The sequence below is a fragment of the Heloderma suspectum genome, chromosome 7 (assembly GCF_057233095.1).
Source record: "Heloderma suspectum isolate Gila_16-S chromosome 7, 16-S_ref, whole genome shotgun sequence".
In the NCBI taxonomy this organism is placed as follows: domain Eukaryota; kingdom Metazoa; phylum Chordata; class Lepidosauria; order Squamata; family Helodermatidae; genus Heloderma; species Heloderma suspectum.
The window spans coordinates 12,133,925-12,152,397 of NC_139464.1; the positions used below are offsets into that span (position 1 = coordinate 12,133,925).

The 18,473-nt window shown below is 46.9% G+C and overlaps 1 long non-coding RNA gene across 1 annotated transcript; it reads left to right on the forward strand.

Moving 5' to 3' along the window:
* The first annotated feature begins 9,133 nt into the window (after window positions 1–9,133).
* Window positions 9,134–17,736, forward strand: LOC146339339 (uncharacterized). Its single transcript, XR_014784555.1, has 3 exons — window positions 9,134–9,283; window positions 12,444–12,732; window positions 16,476–17,736. It is a non-coding gene; the product is annotated as an uncharacterized LOC146339339 (long non-coding RNA).
* The last annotated feature ends 737 nt before the right edge of the window (window positions 17,737–18,473 follow it).

Consider the following 18,473-nt stretch of genomic DNA (forward strand, 5'->3'; position numbering starts at 1 on the left):
TGGTCCCTGGGGAACCAGGCAGAAAGCTGGGTTCTTGTGGTGGGAAGGAGAGGGGGGTAGTAGAAGAAAGAAAGAAAAAAAGGAGAAGGAGAACATAAGCATTTCTCCCCCCCCATCTCCTTGTTTTTGAGAGCCCATGAATCTCTGTGGAGATATTACTCACTCCTTCGCCCAGATGATGGCAAATTCACCACCGCCTTCCCTTCATATATAATAAGCATGTACCGAAGAAATGTACATACCACCCTTTGATGAATTGTTGTTATTGTTAGTCAGTTTACAATGATAACAAAAATGGAGTGACCATAATAAAACGGCAAACATACACACACACACACACACACACAGAGAATAAAACAACTGATTAAATAGGCAGTATTTAAGACAAAAACCTAACAGCAGTTCAAAAACCTAATCAAAATAGTCACGCAAAGGCTTGTGGACTCCATCACATGGGTGGAGAATTCCACAGCAATGCCAGTTTCTCCCCTTCTGATATCATTGCAGGACTGGGTCGTTCTCTTTAGATGGCTGTCCCCACTGCATTATTTTTCATTTCTTTCCTTCTCATGGGGTGGTGATGCTGCTCAGAGGCATCGCCACCATGCTCAGGGTGTAGCGATAATTCCTCCCTGGCTCCTGTCCCTTTCCCTCCCCTTGCACATTACTGGTGGATGGGGACTGCCATGCAGGCAGCCCCCCCATCTCCCTGCCCCCCCACCTCTTCATTCAGTGTTTCCTACAATCTCTGCCATTTACTCAGCCCTTTTCCTCCTGGGAATGCACAGCAGGGGAGCATCCCGGCAGGTCGGGAGGCCAGCACACCACTCTGCTGACTTGCCGCTCTGCTGGTCTTGCTGCTCTGCCACCCCGTTCAGGCTGAAAATGGCGAGGACCCAAAATGGCGCAGGTGCGGGAATGTGGCACACCCCACAGTCCATCATCACCACCTTCCCCAGCATGACTGCACCCCTGACAACCCCCAACAACCACCCACAGCTGCCAGCACAAAGTGGTACACTCGCGCTAGGGGAGAAATACACAGGGAGGTCATGGCGCTCCATTTGCACATATTTGGAAAGATACCATATTTTTTCCATTTGAAGAGAACACAGGATAGATGGGCAGAAATGGTGGGATAATGACTGGACGATGACGACGTCATGGTCATGTAATGGACCTGCACAATTCAGTGAGTGGCCAATCATGAATGTGAAATAACTTGGACGTATAGAGAAGCCCTTAGTGCATAATCCTTGACATGTTTATTCAGAAGTGAGTCCCATTGAGTTCAGCCAGGCTTACTCCAAGATAAGTGAGTATTGGATTGCAGTGGTAGTCTGGTGCTTAAAGGACACCAAGGTAGGCACCAGACAAGCCACTGTGAAGGCAGAGTTCCATTAAATAAGGGGCCACGATGAAGAAGGCCCTTTCTCTGGTCATCACCTGCCTCTCCTCAGATGGTTGTGAGACACTGAGGAGGTCCTCAAAACATGCTTCTGGCATATGGGCAAGCTGATATGGGAGCAGACCTTCCCTAGATCTCAAGTCACGTAGGGCTTTAAAGCAGTGGTACAGAACCTTTCTTCAGTCCGAGGGCCAAATTATATTTTGGAGAAACTCTCAGGGGCCACATTCCAGTAATGGGTTGGGCCAAAGGTAAAAGGGGGCAGCCATCCCACCACCAAATACCAGCATATTTTAGCTTATAGCCTGTACTGCCTTTAATGGAGCCTTAGGAGAGGCATCTGGACCTTTTAGAATGGGGGAAAAGACTGCAGAAAAGCCAGGAAACTGCCCAATGATCAGTGATTAAGGGAAAGGGGGAAGGGACAGGAGAAATGGCATGGCCTTCCAGGGGATCCTGGAGGGCCAGATATGGCCCCAGGGCCAGAGGTTCTGCACTCCTGCTTTAAGGGACACCTTGAGTGTTATTTTCTTGATAGAAAGGTGGGGTACAAATCCAATCCAATCTATAAATAAATATAGGTTCACTTCAGCACTTTGTGTTCAAAGTTGTGTTCAAAAATGGTCCCAAGGTGTGGTCTGAAGGCACATGATGCAACTTTAAGCTAGGGATGTCATGGGAGTCTGAGAGGGGGGTGGAGTCTGGCAGCTTCCCGTCCTCTCACCAAGCTGCCATTTTGAGAAAAAAATAGTGGCTTGGGGTTTTCCCTAAAACTAATGTTGCATAAATTGTGGCTATAAAGGAGCCATTTACCCGACATTACAGGTGTAAATGGCCCATTCACACCTGTAATTTTGTGTAAATGGCCCCTTTATGGCTGCCATTAATTCAACATTGCCTTTGTGGAAAAAAACAGCCACCATTTTTATGCAAAATGGCAAGTCACTAGGGGGATGGGCAGCCACCAGGTGCTCACTGGGCCATCCAGTGGCTTACGTGGTGAGTGGGGGCAGGCAGTAGCAGTAGTTCAGTGAGCACCTAGTAAGGATGGCCTCTGGTGAGTCCGTCCATCCCTACTTTAAGCTACAAAGATCTGGGTCAGGCCAGTGCCTTGCTGGAAGCCCACCTGGAAATACCACATATGCTACCTGATCATCGATCATCAACGGAGATGATCAGGGGACTGGAAACAAAGCCCTGTGAGAAGAGACTGAAAGAAGTGGGTATGTTTAACCTTGAGAAGAGAAGACTGAGGGGAGACATGGTAGCACTCTTCAAGTACTTGAAAGGTTGTCACAGAGAGGAAGGCCAGGATCTCTTCTCGATCATCCCAGAATGCAGTACACGGAATCATGGGCTCAAGTGACAGGAAGCCAGATTCTGGCTGAACCTCAGGAAAACTTCCTGACTGTTAGAGTATTATGATGATGGAACCAATTACCTAGGGTCTAGGGAGGTAGTGGGCTCTCCCACCCTGAAGATATTCAAGACAAGGCTGGACAGCCATCTGCCAGGGATGCTCTGACTTGGATTCCTGCACTGAGCAGGGGGTTGGACTCGACTGTCTTGTAGGCCCCTTCCAACCCTACTATTCTATGATTCTATGATTCTATGATTCTATGATCCCCACCCCACACACCCACAAGTTCAAGTTACAGGAAGCCAGATTCTGGCTGAACACCAGGAAAAAATTCCTGACTGTTAGAGCAATACGACCATGGAACCAATCACCTAGGGAGGTGGTGGGCTCTCCCACACTGCACTGGAGGCACTCAAGACGAGGCTGGACATCCACCTGTCAGGGATGCTCTCACTTGGATTCCTGCATTGAGCAGGGGGTTGGACTCAATGATCTTATAGGCCCCTTCCAAGCCTACTATTCTATGATTCTACCTTGAGGTTCATGATGGATGAAAAGTAGGGATGGCGGAGAATTTCTCCCCGAAACTTCGGGGGGCCGAGCGCCAACGTGTTCGGCCCCCCAAACAAGTTTCGGGGAGAAATCCTCCGCCCCCCCCCGCCCCCCGCCCGCCCCGGGACGGGACTTACCTTCCCTGAATGTCCCTCCCAGCGGCGGGTCCGGCTGGCGGTTCGTCCGGTGTTCGAGCGGGGCGGGAGCGGCAGCCAGTCTTTCGACCGGCTGCCGCCCCCGCCATTGCAATCAAAGAAAAAAAAAAAACCGTCCCCTGATAGGCTACGTGACGATTCACGTAGCCTATCACGGCAAGATTTGCAAAGTCAGCCGTGATAGGCTACGTGAATCGTCACGTAGCCTATCACGGGTGACTTTAAAAAAAAAAAAAAAGTGTGTACGGATAATGGCGGCCCCCATAGGGAGCCGCCATTCCCCTTCCTTATTTGGTCGCTGTAGTCTACGTAAAGATTTACGTAGACTACGGCGAAAATAAGGGCAACGCTATTTGCGTTGCCCTTATTTTCGCCGTAGTCTACGTAAACATTGACGTAGACTACAGCAACTAAATAAGGAACGCGAATGGCGGCTCCCTATGGGGGCCGCCATTCGCGTACGCGCTTTTTTTTTTTTTAAAGTCACCCGTGATAGGCTACGTGACGATTCACGTATCCTATCACGGCTGACTTTCCAGATCTAGCCGTGATAGGCTACGTGAATCGTCACGTAGCCTATCAGGGGACTTTTTTTTTTTTTTACTTTCGTGTTCGCGGCCGGGCGAGGCGGGAAGCCTCCTCCCCGGCCTGAATTTCGGCCGGGCGAGGTGGGAAGCCTCCCCCCCCGGCCTGAATTTCGGCCGGGCGAGGCGGGAAGCCTCCCCCCCCCAGCCTGAACTTCGCGGGGGGAGCAGCGAAGCGCTCCCCCCCCACCGTGAAAAAGCTGCGAGAAAAGGTAAGTGACTTTCGTTCACCCCTAATGAAAAGCAGGATATAAATGGCCTAAATAATAAGTGAATGAACCAAACACCAATGAAACTCTTTAAGCATTGGAGAGATCTGTTTGGTGTTTGCAACACTTCATCTGTTGCAGCAAAAAAAATGAAGAGAGTCTTCTGGCACCTTAAAGACATAATGCATTGATCACGACATAATAAGCTCTCGCAGGCTGCATCAGAGTGCATGACATGTTGTCCTGAGCTACAGGTGACCAGTTTTGAGTAAAGGCGACTTCGAAAGGGAGAGCGCAATGTGAAACCTCTGAATTGCAATTCATTAGGTGGTCCAGTTCTATCAGCTTGACACCAGGATAAAGTTGTCTTGTCACACTACATGTGTTTATTAGGCTTCCAAGGATGCCAGGATGTCTGTGTTATCATCGCAAACAGCTGTTTTTGTGACAGGTCACTGGTAGTAACATAATTATCACCATTTTTACTCCCTTCATTTCATTTCCCTCTGACCTCAAGGTTTACAGTCATCCCACACCAACCACGTATATTATATGCCCAAATGCCTCATCTTCATACTCACAAGCTACGCTTAGCAAATTCACTCTTTTATCATAACAGTCCCCCACTTCATTTCCTTGGCACCTCCTCCCCAGATCCCCCACCCCACCCAGTTCTCTTTATCTCTTTCCCTGCCTCATGCAGCTTCTGTGGTTTTCATCTCTGCTTCACTCAAATGGCAAATATTTTCTCATTCCTTTTCCTTCCTTCCTTCCTTCCTTCCTTCCTTCCTTCCTTCCTTCCTTCCTTCCTCACCCAGCAGTCAGCTGAGCTCATCCCTCCATCCTTGGGTTGCTGAAGTGACTGACACTTTGCTTGCCAAATCAACCATGCAATGCAACCATGTCAGTCCCTTGTGCTTCCTGAGCCAACACTGTTGCTGACGGTACACTTTCAAGGATTTCCCCATTTCATTGGGGATAGGAAGACTGCATGGTAGTTAGGGATGTATGAGAAATTTGTTTCTATTTATTCTTATTTATTATTTTCTTTATTTCTTTATTTATTACATTTATATCATACCTTTCTTCCATCGCAGAATTCAAGGTGGCTACACGTGGTCCCCAGGTGGTCTCCCCTCCATGCACTCACCAGACCCAAAATGGCTTAGCTTCAGCAAGGTGGCATTTTTTTATTAGGGACGGCGCAGGTACTGGATTCCATCTGGGAATCTGGCAGAACTGCCCCTGCTCGCACCCCTGAGCCCTGCTCGCCAAGCCCCTGCCCCTGCTTGTCCCCTGCCCACGCTCGGCGAACACCCTGCACTTACCCTGGTGGCCTCATTGAACTCCGCGGTTGCCATTTTATAAGAAATAAAATGGCGATTGCAAAAATGAACATATTTGCGTTGGTGCAAGAATGGGCATTTGCGCAACTGCCATTTTATTTCTAAAAAAAGTGGTGATGGCGGAGCTCAATGAAGCTGTCGGGGTGAGTGTGAGCTGCTCACTGAGTGTGGGAGAGGCTCAAGTGCAGTCCAGGGACCAGTGAGTGGGGGCAGGGCTGGGTAGGTGCCTGGAGAACCCGGACTGGGGCTGGTTCATACATCCCTAATTTTGATTGGGGGTTACCAAGTTCACACCTTCGGGACTGAACATGGACTCAGATGTAGGGATGGCGGAGAATTCCGCCATAGATTTCAGTGAGGCCGAATGCACTGGCATTCGGCCCCCTGAAACCCGTGGTGGAATGGCCTCCCACCCCCCGCAACCCTGCAAAATCCCCCCAGGATGAAGCTTACCTGGGGTGGATGCTTTGGCGGCGGCGGCTCCGGCGGCGGCTCCGGCAGCAGTGGCGGTGGCTGGTCTCTCAGCCAGCTGCTGCGGCCGCAAATGGGGGCCGTCATAGCGGACGCCATTTGCATCCTGTCAGGCTGCCATGATAGGCTATGTAAATATTTACGTAGCCTATCACGGCAAAGAGCAGGGACGCAAACGGCGGCCTCTACACCATTTGCACCACTGCTCTTTCCGTGATAGGCTACGTAAATATTTACATAGCCTATCATGGCAGCCTGGCAGGACACAAATGGTGGCCGCTATGATGGCCGCCATTTGCAGCTGCAGCAGCCTGGCCGCAGCCGGAACTCCGCCTGTGGACGGCCCTGGCCGGCGGCTCCACGGAGCTGTCGCGGAGCGGAGCCGGCCAGGGAGGATTCCAGGGGGAGGGACGGAGTGCCTCCCCCCCACCGCGAATCCCCCACTGCAGAGCCAGGTAAGGGATTCATACATCCCTACAGATGCAATCTATGGTCAAAGTCCATTCATTTCTGAGCTTGCAGTGTGATTCACGGACGCTCCCCCCTGCCCATGGATTCGACAGCATACTTACATTTGCAAATTGCACATGAAAACAATGCATGCTTTTGAAAACTGCACACAAATAAACTTTATTCAACAGGAGAAGAATGCATACATTTCAAGATGTACACAACTGATGTGTATATTTGGGGAAATATGCATGAAAATACATCAGTTTTCTTGTGAAAACACGGATGGTGGAGAATTTCTGAGAATTTCTCCACGAATCTCGGTGAGCTATTTGCATTGCCCTTATTTTCGCCGTAGTCTATGTAAATCTTTACGTAGACTAGACCTGCCAAAATAAGGAACGCAAATGGCGGCACCCATGGGCCGCCTCCATTTGCGTACACGCTTTCTTTTCCCCCCAAAGTCACCCGTGATAGGCTACATGACGATTAACGTAGCCTATCATGGCTGACTTTGGAAATCTAGCCGTGATAGGCTACGTTAATCATTACGTAGCCTATCACAGGGTTTTTTTGTTTTTTGTTTTTTTTACTTTTTCTTTCATGGCTGGGGAGATGGGGCGCTTCTCCCCGGCCTGAATTTCGGCCGGGCGAGGCGGGGCGCCTCCCCCCCCAGCCTGAATTTCAGCTGGGTGAGGCGGGATGCCTCCCCCCCTCGCCTGAACTTTGGGGGGAGAAGCGAAGTGCCTCCCCCCCACCGCGAAGCCAAGCTGCGAAAAGGTAAGTGACTTTCGTACATCCCTAGCAGTGAAAAGAGTGAGGCGGAGCAGTATTACCTTTCACATACCTGGTCCTATCCCTCCGGGAGGTGGTGCAAATTGGGCCCCAAAGGAGAGGCTACTGAAGGGTGAAAGTGTTGAGAAGGAAGAGGCGGTGAGCCTACTCAAGGAGGATGCCCCACTGAGAAGGTTTTGCCCAAGTCTCCCCTCAAAACCTGGAAATGGCATGGCACTACAGATAGGCCTCAGTTGGGCCCGTCCCAGTCTTGCCCAAAGCCACAAGCTGAGCTTCTGTCGAACACTTCTGAGGTAAAAGAGGGGACAGCTGATATGCCGTATCCTTTCTCACACCTTCCATTAAACCAGCTCTATATGGTTTACAGTGACATTCATTTGTCTCTGAGGAGCAAATCGAGGAGCTGACTTCAGCCGTATGACAGGGAGGGCTGGCACAAAATGTTCTTCAGTGGGGGGGCGGTCGGCAAATGACCCCCCGCACACACACACACACACACACACACACCTGAACGTGCATAGTAACCAAGACTGCCCAACTTATTTTGGCATTTGAGGCAGACGTTTACTCCCTGGGAGTACAGATAATAATTAAACAACTAACAATTTGCTACCTGTTCATGGTGTCCCAAATCAGCTGTCTAAGGTGGCCATGGTAGACCTGGCCCTCCGCTATGAAGTGATGCTGAAACAATCTCTGGGTGGTCATTTAGCCCCCCAATTATTCCCCACTGGGTTTTGGGGCTGCACCATTGCAGTTAACCCATTGCAACTCACCTCAAATGTGTGCAAATGCAATCCAGATTCAGATAAATCTGCCAGCATTTCCAGAACCCAACTCCACCCTTTGAGAAATCCTGCCTTTTTTTTTTTTGCCTTGATGAGATTCAGTAGCAACCCTTGTTTAGCTTTCATCACACAATCTACTCTTTGTAGTGCAGCAGCTAAAACCTGGGATGTATGGTGCAGCAATCTTGTTGTCCCGAAATGTTTTATTATTTTGAATTGGGGAGGGAGGGACACCCCTGGAATCTCAGTTTTCATTGGAGGCTTCAATTGACTCTATGTAGGGTGTGTGGGAGGGGGGGTAAAAAAATCTACAGTTTGTTATCCTACTTCCTTACCTTATACATACAGATTCTGGATTAGGTGGTGGCATGAATGAGATTTATTTGTAGGGTGGAAACAAACAGGGTAATTTAAAACAAGTGCATTATGCATGCTGTGGGAAAGTGGGGTTCCCCCACTGTTCCATCCATAGAAGGGAGGTGTTCCAGAACCCTTAATCCCATCCCCTGAGTTTCCCCTAACTGCCTGCCAGAAACCTGTTGTATTGCACAGGGGAGTGCATTGCAGCAGGTGGTAAAAAGGGCAAAGTGACTCCAAATTGCTGCTTTTATGTTCAAGCGCATGTTCTGGCAAAGGAGCTGAATGGTATGGAACACAGGAAGTGTATAAGAATGCAGTGCCCTGTAATTTACTCCCCAGTAGGTTATGTTTCCTTAAAGCTTTAAGAGCTAGTTCACACTGTTATTAAATAAAAGTTTTAAAAGTGTGTGTGTGTGTGTGTGTGTGTGTGTGTAGGGTGTTGCTATGACAACTGCCAGACTACGGGATGCTGATATTTGTTCACTGAGATATTAGCAAAGTCACTTTTGAAATAATAAGGTGACAGAAAAATGCCTTGTGTAAATTGGTGCAATTTTATCCATTTCTTTCTACAATGCACCATGTGCAACCTTGATCGGGAGCCAAGAATCTCTACACTGGGCGACATAATTGATCCTTCTGTTCATTCTGACAGATATCGTTCCACTCCTGATACAGCAATCTTTTCAACTTGTTGTGGCCTATGATTTGTTAATGGAATCAAACAATGGAATCTTAGTCAGAAGAAACCTGGACGTGAATAAAAGAGCCCCTAGATTGTTAGGGGCTCTGGAAAAGGTCCAAGGTAAGCCAAGGTATAACCACTGGGATGGGTCAGGGTAGATCATGAGTGAGCAACCTCTGGCCTGCAAGCCTCATGTGGCCCAACAGAAGGTTGCACATGTGGCCTGTGAAGGCTTGGTCTCCCTCTATGGGTCCCTCCCCAAGCCCTATGCTTTCCCCTGGCCTGGAGGCTACCGGGGCTTTGTGGGGAAGCAGGGAGAGGAATCCTCTTAATATCTCTGATTTGTGATGAGAGTTAATAAGGGGACTAGGGGAGTGGTGTCTGCCCTTGCAGGATCTCCTGAGAGCATGTGGGTAGGGATGATGTGGGCACACGATTCCATCTGGGAATCTGGTGGAACCACCCCTGCCACACCCCCGAGCTTTGCTCACTGAACCCCTACCCCTGCTTGCCCCCTGCCCATGCTCGGCGAATGGCCTGCACTCACCCCGGTGGCTTTCTCAAACTTCGCAGACACCATTTTTTGAGAAATGTGCCATTTTCGCACATACACATAGCATAGATTGGATGGAGGTTGCTCTAGTCCCTGAAGCCTGGGCTTGTGAGTCTTCATGGTGTGAAAACAAAATTGTTGTGGACTTCAGCAGGGAACCCATGGCTTCAAAGCTCTCCCACTGGTTCAGGGCTTGGCCATTAGTTGGAGGCAATACTAAGGAAGACTGCAGCTGCCCCCAGGGGAGCTCTTCTCCAAACCTTCTCTGTTTTCACTGAGCCAGCTCATCCTCTGCATCCCATTGCATCCCATCTTCTGAATTACCTCCCCAGCCAGGCAAAGGAGTGCCCACTTCCTGCAGAGGGCTCCTCATGAATAAAGAACTCCTTATGAGTAGGGCATTCCTCATGAGGAGGACTTCTTACACAAGATTCAGTGATGCAGCTGAGTCCTGGGTGGAACTCTGGAAGCTCCAGCATATAAGCCTTCAGTGGAGACTTGCTGGAACAACACCTTACCTTAGCTCCTAGTGATTTGAAACCTTGCTTCCTTTGACTGCACTACTCATTGGACTGTGATATCTCATGCTGCTGACTCTTGGACCCTGTTAGCAAGCTTTGACTGCCTTTGAAAACTGTTATTGGTCTACACTCTGTGAACTTCCTGGCTTTCATGTTGGACTGACTTGACCATGTTAATTTCCTGCTCCTTGACTGAACTGGAATTTTTTTTTTGGGGGGGGGGTGGACCTTTATTCCCTATCCAAGCCCAACCCCCTGTAAGCAGGATAGGAAGTGGCATCTCGGGGGCGGGGGTCTTGTGGATGGTATATGAGATCTGAGGCAGTGGGCCCCTTTTCAGAAGGATCAGGGACTGGTTCTGACACCTCTGGTCACTGTCACTGGCTTCAGTCTCTAAGAGCTCTCAATCCTGAGCCAAGACCCTAATCCATAGGGCTCTTCTTGTGTTCTTGGCATGGCTGCTGGCAAAAGTGGAAGTGTGATCCTGGAAAAGGCTGCCAGCCCTCTAAGCAGGCATCACAATTCTCACTACCCTTTTTCTATGCAGTTTTGTACCCATGTAAATTATTTATTTTTTTGAGAAATTTTGACAGCATGAGCTGGCACACTTGTGAACTATCTGGGAAGCTTTAATCAAAGCCAAAATGCCTGCCTACATCTCTGTGTGCAATCAGTTTTGCAAAGTTTTAATGAAACAGTGAGCTGCCCGCCGTTTCCCTTTAATATTAATAACTGCCCGGTGCAGAATAAGCGTTAATTGGGAATGGCAGGTCTCAAGCCGCCGTTGAGTCAGGAAGACTTGTTGACAATGACTATTCATTTCTTGTAACCCACAAATGTCAAAAGAATAATTCACAGAGAATATTAGGAAGGGTAAATGAGTTTCAGGGTGGTGCAATGTGAAAATAAGATCAGAGTGCGCTCATCCAAAAATTTCATCTGAACCTTGAGGGGGAAAATGTAAATAAGATAGCAGGCAATGCTGTATTCCTGTCAAAGACTGTGTGAGGGGAGGGAAAGAGGAGCGGGTGGGGGAGAAGACATGTTGTCTAGTTGCGAATGTAGCTACACTTAACCAACATGAAATATTCTCAGGAAAAGAGGATGAAAGCTTCAGTGGATGAAAGCTTCATGGTGAAAGGCCAAGTCAAAGCTTGTGTGGCCTTTAAAACCCTACATATCCAGCCCTAATTCTGGTATTAGCAACATAGGGACATAAGAAGCTGCCTTATACTGAGTCAGACCGTTGGCCCATCTAGCCCAGTTTTGGTGACCCCAACCGGCCGTGGCTCTCCAGGGTTTCAAGCAGAAGCTTTTCCACCCCTACCTGAAGATTCCGGGGATTGCTCCTGGGTCCTTATGCATGCAAAGCAGGGACTCTGTCACTGAGCCATGGCTCCTGCCATGAGAACACATGAAGGGGTGAGTTTGAGTGTCCCCAGTGGCCACCGTGCTTGACTTCCACATGTTATTTGGATCACACCAACAACAGGTGCAATGCAGGCAAGCTGATAACTGCCTGGAGGTAAGGCATGAGGACAGTGGACACATTCATGCTCCACTGATTCATTGTCCTCAATGAACAGGGTCACCAGGGCTTCTTTTTTTCTCCCATTTTCTAAGTTTTTAAGCAGAGGTCTTGCGTGAGTGGACAACCTGCCATTTTTATTTTTTATTCCCCATAATGTGCTAGATCTAGTACTGTTCTGCAGCATTGTGGGGAAAATGATGGCTCCTACTGACAATCGTCATTTTTTGATGGCAGCTGTCATTTTCCGCCACAATTCCCCCGGATGATAATATGTCTAGGCTACCAGGCTGTCAGCACTGGAGTTCTGCTGTTCGCACCATCACTATTTGCCAGTAGCACTGATCAGAGTTGGGCATGCACACACCATACACACACACACACACCATACACACACACACACACACACACACACCTGTTGGATAATTTTGCCAGCCTAAAGATTATTCTGTGAAATGGTCCCCCTTTTCAGAAGGAATTCTACTGCTCCCCCAAAATTGAGCCAGAAATGATCTTCTCAAGTCATTTTGGCTCAGCTCTGATCTGAAGAGGGAAAGTCTCTGCAGAAATAAAAGTTAGAACCTGTCTAAATGTTGCATTCAGCATGTGGTAACCCAGGATATGAGAGCGTCTCTGTGTTGAGTGTCTCTTGTTCTTGCATTCATTTCTCACCAACAGGAGGAGAAAGCTAGGAGAGGTGGCTATCACACATGCACAGTGAAGACCATGAATCCCTTGTGGATCTCCCCTTACCTCTCTTCTTTGAAGCTCATTTTCTGTAGAAGTTGGGAGCAGGGGAGCAGAGAACATCAACCATTATGAAGAAGGAGAAAGAAACCAAATGCACAGTTACAAGATGGGCGATATTTGGCTCAACAATACTACAAGCGAGAAGGACCTTGGAATTGTTGTCCATCACAAGCTGAACATGAATATGAGCCAACAATGTGATGTGGCTGCAAAAGAGGTAAATGCTATTTGGGGCTGCATAAATAGAAGTATAGCTCCCAAATCCCTTGAAGTACTAGTTCCCCTCTACACAGCACTGGTTAGGCCTCATCAGGAGTGCTGTGTCCAGTTCTGGGCACCACACTTTAACAAGGATGCAGATAGGGATGGCAGAGAATTCCACCACGGATTTCTGTGAGGCCGAATGCACTGGCATTCGGCCCCCTGAAACCCATGGCAGAACGGCCTCCCACCCCTGCCACCCCGTGGAATCCCCCCTGGAACAAAGCTTACCTGTGGCGGATGTTCCGGCAGCGGCGGCTCTGGCGGCGGCAGCTGGCCTCTCAGCTGGCTGCTGTGGACTCAAATGGCAGCTCCCGTAGCGGCTGCCATTTGTGTCCGGCCAGGCTGCCGTGATAGGCTACGTAAGTATTTATGTAGCCTATCACGGCAAAGGCAGCCACGCAAATGGTGGCCACCATGCCATTTGCGTAGCTGCCTGTGCCGTGATAGGCTACGTAAATACTTACGTAACTTATCACGGCAACAACAACAAAAACACTGTGTACGCAAATGGCGGCAGCTACAGCAGCCACTATTTGCGTTCCCCTTTTTTTCACCATAATAGCTTACATAAATATTTATGTAGGCTAAAACGGCAGGAAAAAAATGGAACAGAAATGGCGCCCACTAAACTATTTGCGTTCCCCTTTTTTCACCATAATAGCTTACATAAATATTTTACGTAAAATATTTACGTCTTAGTATTCCATTGACTTGACAGGCATCAATCACATAGCCTGCTGAGGGTGTATTAAGGGGAGCTACTGCAGCATGGTAGCTGACACATCAGTTCTAATCAGACTTACTAAGGGGTAAATGATAAATCCCAATTTAACCCATGGAGCTTTCTTCTCATTGAACATGTATAAGATTGGGATGATGGAGTTTGGCTGGTGAACCAGGAAGTCCCTGGTCCAAATCTTAACTCTGCTGTGAATTCAGTTAGGTGGTCTTAGGCAAACTACCATATCTAAGCCTGCCAAAAAATCCATCTGTGATAGGTATATAATAACGCTAACCTACCTTACAGGGTTATTTGTAAGGATTACTGAGACAACGTATGAAAGAAGGTATTTGAACACTCTAAACTGCTCTCTCTCTCTCTCTCTCTCTCTCTCTCACACACACACACACAGAGCTATATTTTTAATTTATTTTTAAAAGATTATGCCCTGCTTTTCTTGATAAAATAAATACAAATCAGTTTATGAAAAATAACCCATAAAATAAATGAAAACTAACAGTTCAAGTTAGAATAAAAATAGTTTAAATTACTAAACTCAATTTCATACGTTAACACCAAAAAATGGGGTGGGGGGAATCCACGATACAAAAGCAATGGCAGATCTTTTACCCATACTAAAAGTTGAAATAAAAAGGGCTTAGCAGGTTGCCTGAAGCTTAAAAAGAAGGGGCCAACCCAACAACTGTTCTAGGGAGGGAGTTCCACAGCCTGAATGCTGCAGAAAGAAGTGCTATTTTGTGTCCTACCCAATCCAGCTTTTGAAAGTGGTTGGATGCATAGCAGAGCTATAGGCTAAGTATTATTTTTACTAACCTAGCAATAATTATGAGACCAGCAAACATATGGGGGTTGCTTGGAGCTTAATCTCTGTAAGTCTTGTACTGAAAGCTTCTTTGCTTGAGAACGTTGCCAGGAGGGGTTGTTTTTAAAGCTGTTACAAAAGACAGTGGCGTGTTAAACCTGAAGCTCTTAATGCAAGCTTCAATGATCACACTCATTCATTTTCTGCCAGCACAAAATCCCTGGTATGAAGCAGAGTAGGGACATGGAAATAAGAACATTACCATGTAGGTCAACTATTAATTGGTTTCAAAGGGCTTTATTCCAAGTGGGGCGGGGGGAGGAAAAAAATCATCTTTTTCAGGCTCAAAGAAGACATTTGCAGTATAAATTGGGGCATATGTGGTTTGCTTTGTTGTTCCACAAGCCAGGATGAGTAAACAAGCCCATTAACATGAGAGGAGTCATATTCTGGCCTTCCACAGGCTGCCTTAGCCGTTAAAGAGAAAAGTGAAAGGGGGGGGGGTAATCTCCATAGACACAGGTGAGCAACAAAACAGCTGGAAGGGGTGATGGCAGGGAGAAATATGGCTTGCAATGGGCCCTTAATCAGAAGTTCTCACTTTTTATGTATATAGGCATTATGCCCCTGTCTTTGTGTTGTGTTTGTTTTGCGAGCAGCAATCAAGGAAATTCACAATTCAAAAAGGCTGATTGCACATTCATGTAGAGGAGACTCACCCCTCTCTCATATAAACATTGGTAACCTCAAGACTGGATTACTGCAATGCGCTCTATGTGGGGATGCCCTTGAGGTTGCTCTGGAAACCACAGCTAGTGCTGAAGATGGCTGCCTGGCTGTCATCAGGTGTTGCCCCATATCAGCATGTAACACCTCTTCTGAAGGTTCTGCACTGGCTGCCCATCTGCTACTGGACCAGGTTCAAGGTTCTGGTATTAATCTGCAAAGCCCTGAACAACTTGGGACAAAGAGACTTCAGGACACACCTTCCCCCTTATTGTCCTCCCTGGTCATTGAGGTCCTCTGAGAAGACATCCCTGGTGGTCTCCCTTGGGTTGAAGATCCACTTGGAAACCACCAAGAGTAGAACCTTTAGTGTATTTGCTCCTATGCAAGTCTTCTGAGGAGACATCTCTGGTGGTCTCCCATGGGTTGGAGATCTACTTGGAAACCACCAGGAGTAGAACCTTTAGTGTGTTTGCTCCCTTCCAATGGAGATCAGGCATACACCTACCCTGCTTTGTTTTAGGTCTTTGATGAAGGCATTCCTTTTCACACAAGCATTTCCTGACTAGATGAAATCCCAGCCACTGTTTTATTGATGTTCTCTGCTCTTATTGGAAATCTTTTGTATTTTGTATTTTAATTTGTTGTACTGATAACTGTTGATGTGTAGGGTTTTATAATAAATGAATAAATAAGTGGAAAAGGTAGTGGAAGCACCCTGTAGAGGGAAACGAGTGGTAGTGGGGTTCCTCTCCCAGGCAACCCTCCCCCGCACCAAACTGCCCTCCATTCATGGCAATTTTCAACAGACGACTGCTTAAGGATGCTCCAGGATTTTGTTCAGTCTCTTGGACTAATATGCAGATCAGAAAAACTGTCATTTTTTTATTTTTTTCTTCAAATTTTACAGTGCAGTTCCTGGTTCAAACAACATACCAAACTGTGTATATATATATAAAAAAATATTAAGAGTTTTAAGACTGCTGAGCTAGGAGTGACTGACCAGGAAAGAGATCTTGGGGTTGTGGTGGACAGCTCAATGAAGACATCAGCCCAGTGTGCAGCTGCTGTAAAAAGAGACAAACTCCATGTTGGGCATAATTAGAAAAGGAATTGAGAATAAAACTGCCAATTTCATACTGTCCCTATGCAAATCTATGGGGTGACCACACTTGGAATACTGTGTACAGTTCTGGTCACCACACCTAAAAAAAGTTGTTGTAGAGCTGGAAAAAATACAAAAAAGGGCAACTAAAATGATCAAGGGGCTGGAACATCTCCCCTATGAGGGAACGGTACAATAACTGGGATTGTTTAGCTTGGGAAAAAGGAGGGTAAGGGGAGACATGATAGAGGCCTACAAAAGTATGCATGGTGTGGATAATGTATATAGTGAGACATTTTTCTCCCTTTCTCCAAATACTAGAACCCAGGGTCATCCTATGAAGCTGAACGGTGAGAGATTCAGGACAGATAAAGGAAATACTTCTTCACACTGCTCATGGAATTCTTTACCACAGGATGTAGTGATGGCCACCCATTTGGATGTCTTAAAAAGGGGGTTGGACAAATTCCTGGAGGAAAAGGCTATCAATGACTACAAGTCTTGATGGCTCTGTGCTACCTCCAGTACCAGAGGAGGTGAGCCTATGTACACCAGTTGCTGGGGAACATGGGTGGGAGGGTGCTGTTGCACTCATGCCCTGCTTGTGGGTTCCTGGTCGACAGCTGGTTGGCCACTGTGTGAAAAGAACGCTGGACTAGATGGACCTTTGTCTGATCCAGCATGACGGTTCTTATGTTCTTAATATAGAATGTTGCAGATATTCAAATTAAGTTAAAGCAGGTGCTGTGATGTTTTCAGGCATCAGTTAGGAGGGAGAAGGGAGAAATTCATTCAGTTCACATTTAGATGAACTAAATGTGTGAATATTAAACTAAATATGAACTCACCTAATTTCTCACTTTCAGACCAGTATGAGAACCAAAACTCAGTTACCTTCGAAATTCACAGTTATCTGGATTTTGAAATGGAGTTCTCTAATTAAAAAAAAAAAGTACAAAAATGTATATATTATGGAAAAATATAAAGCTCAAACATGCATTATCTTAGGAAGACTGCTTGCAAAACTGTGTATATTAGGCAAAATGCGTGCAGAAATGCCTGCACTGGGAGAAATGTGCACAGTGATGCACTGGCTTCCAGTCCATTTTTGAGCCCAATTCAAAGTGTTGGTGTTGTCCTTTAAAGCCCTGGGACCAGCATATCTAAAGGAATGTCTCCTCCCATATGTACCCTTAGGTTGGCTTTGGAGGCCCTCCTCTGGGTCTCCCTGCTGAATGAAGCTAGGCAGGTGGTTACAAGAGAGAGGGCCTTCTCAGCTGTGGTGCCCCACTTATGGAATGCCCTTCCCAAAGAGGCTTGTCTGGCACCCACATTGTTATCTTTTTGGTACCAGTCAAATACCTTTTTCTTCCAGGCACTTTAGAATTTAGTGTGTGTGCGCAGGACAGGGACGACGGCAAGGGGGCAGATTTTATGGCTCTCTTCATATGTTTTATATCTATTCCTATCTTTGTTGTTTAGTACTGTGTTTTATTTTAGTTTTTTTATGATTTTATATTGTATTTTATTATCATTTTAGTTCTTGTGATTGGCCCAGAGAATGTCTGTTACTGAGTAGATTAAAAATATAATAAAGAAATGAACAAATTTGGCGTACTGTGTTTTATGTGTAGTTTACAAATGTGTATTTTCTGAGAAAATGTGTTCAGAAATATGTATTTAAATACAAATTTTCATGTGAAAATGATAGATAAATACCTCCCCAAATTCTGAAGTGGGACAATCCAAAGGGTGCTTTACCATTTTTTCCCCCTTGAAGATCTAGATAAGTTACCCATCTATGTAGAAGACACATGCTATCCATAGTGAGCCTCTGCTACCAGAAGATAAACTAGTGCACACTGGTTGATTTCGTCTTCAAATTAGAGTTTGTGCAATGCCAGTGCTGCTGAATCAGCAATGGATAGTGCTCCTATACCAACTAAAAGGATCCCTGTGCCAGCATCGTGAAAGCTGAAGGATTGTGAAATCAATCAGTACAATAAAACCTATCCCTTTAATATTTATTTTCCCTTCCCTGACATTGCATGTTCGGAACACTTATCTGTAAGAACATGTGATGATTTGAATCATGGTTGCACATTATGTACATATTGTGATCTGCAATAGGCTTAGGGCACAATCGTATGGGGATAGGCATAGGGATGGACTAGCGCCCTCCCATCTGGGTTCTCCAGGCACCCACCCAGGCCTTGTCCCCACTCGCTGGGCCTCCAGGCTTCACTTGACCCCCCCTCCACTCTCCGTAAGCAGCCCGCTACTTGCCCAGGCCTATTTGTCTCTGTCCGGATCACCATA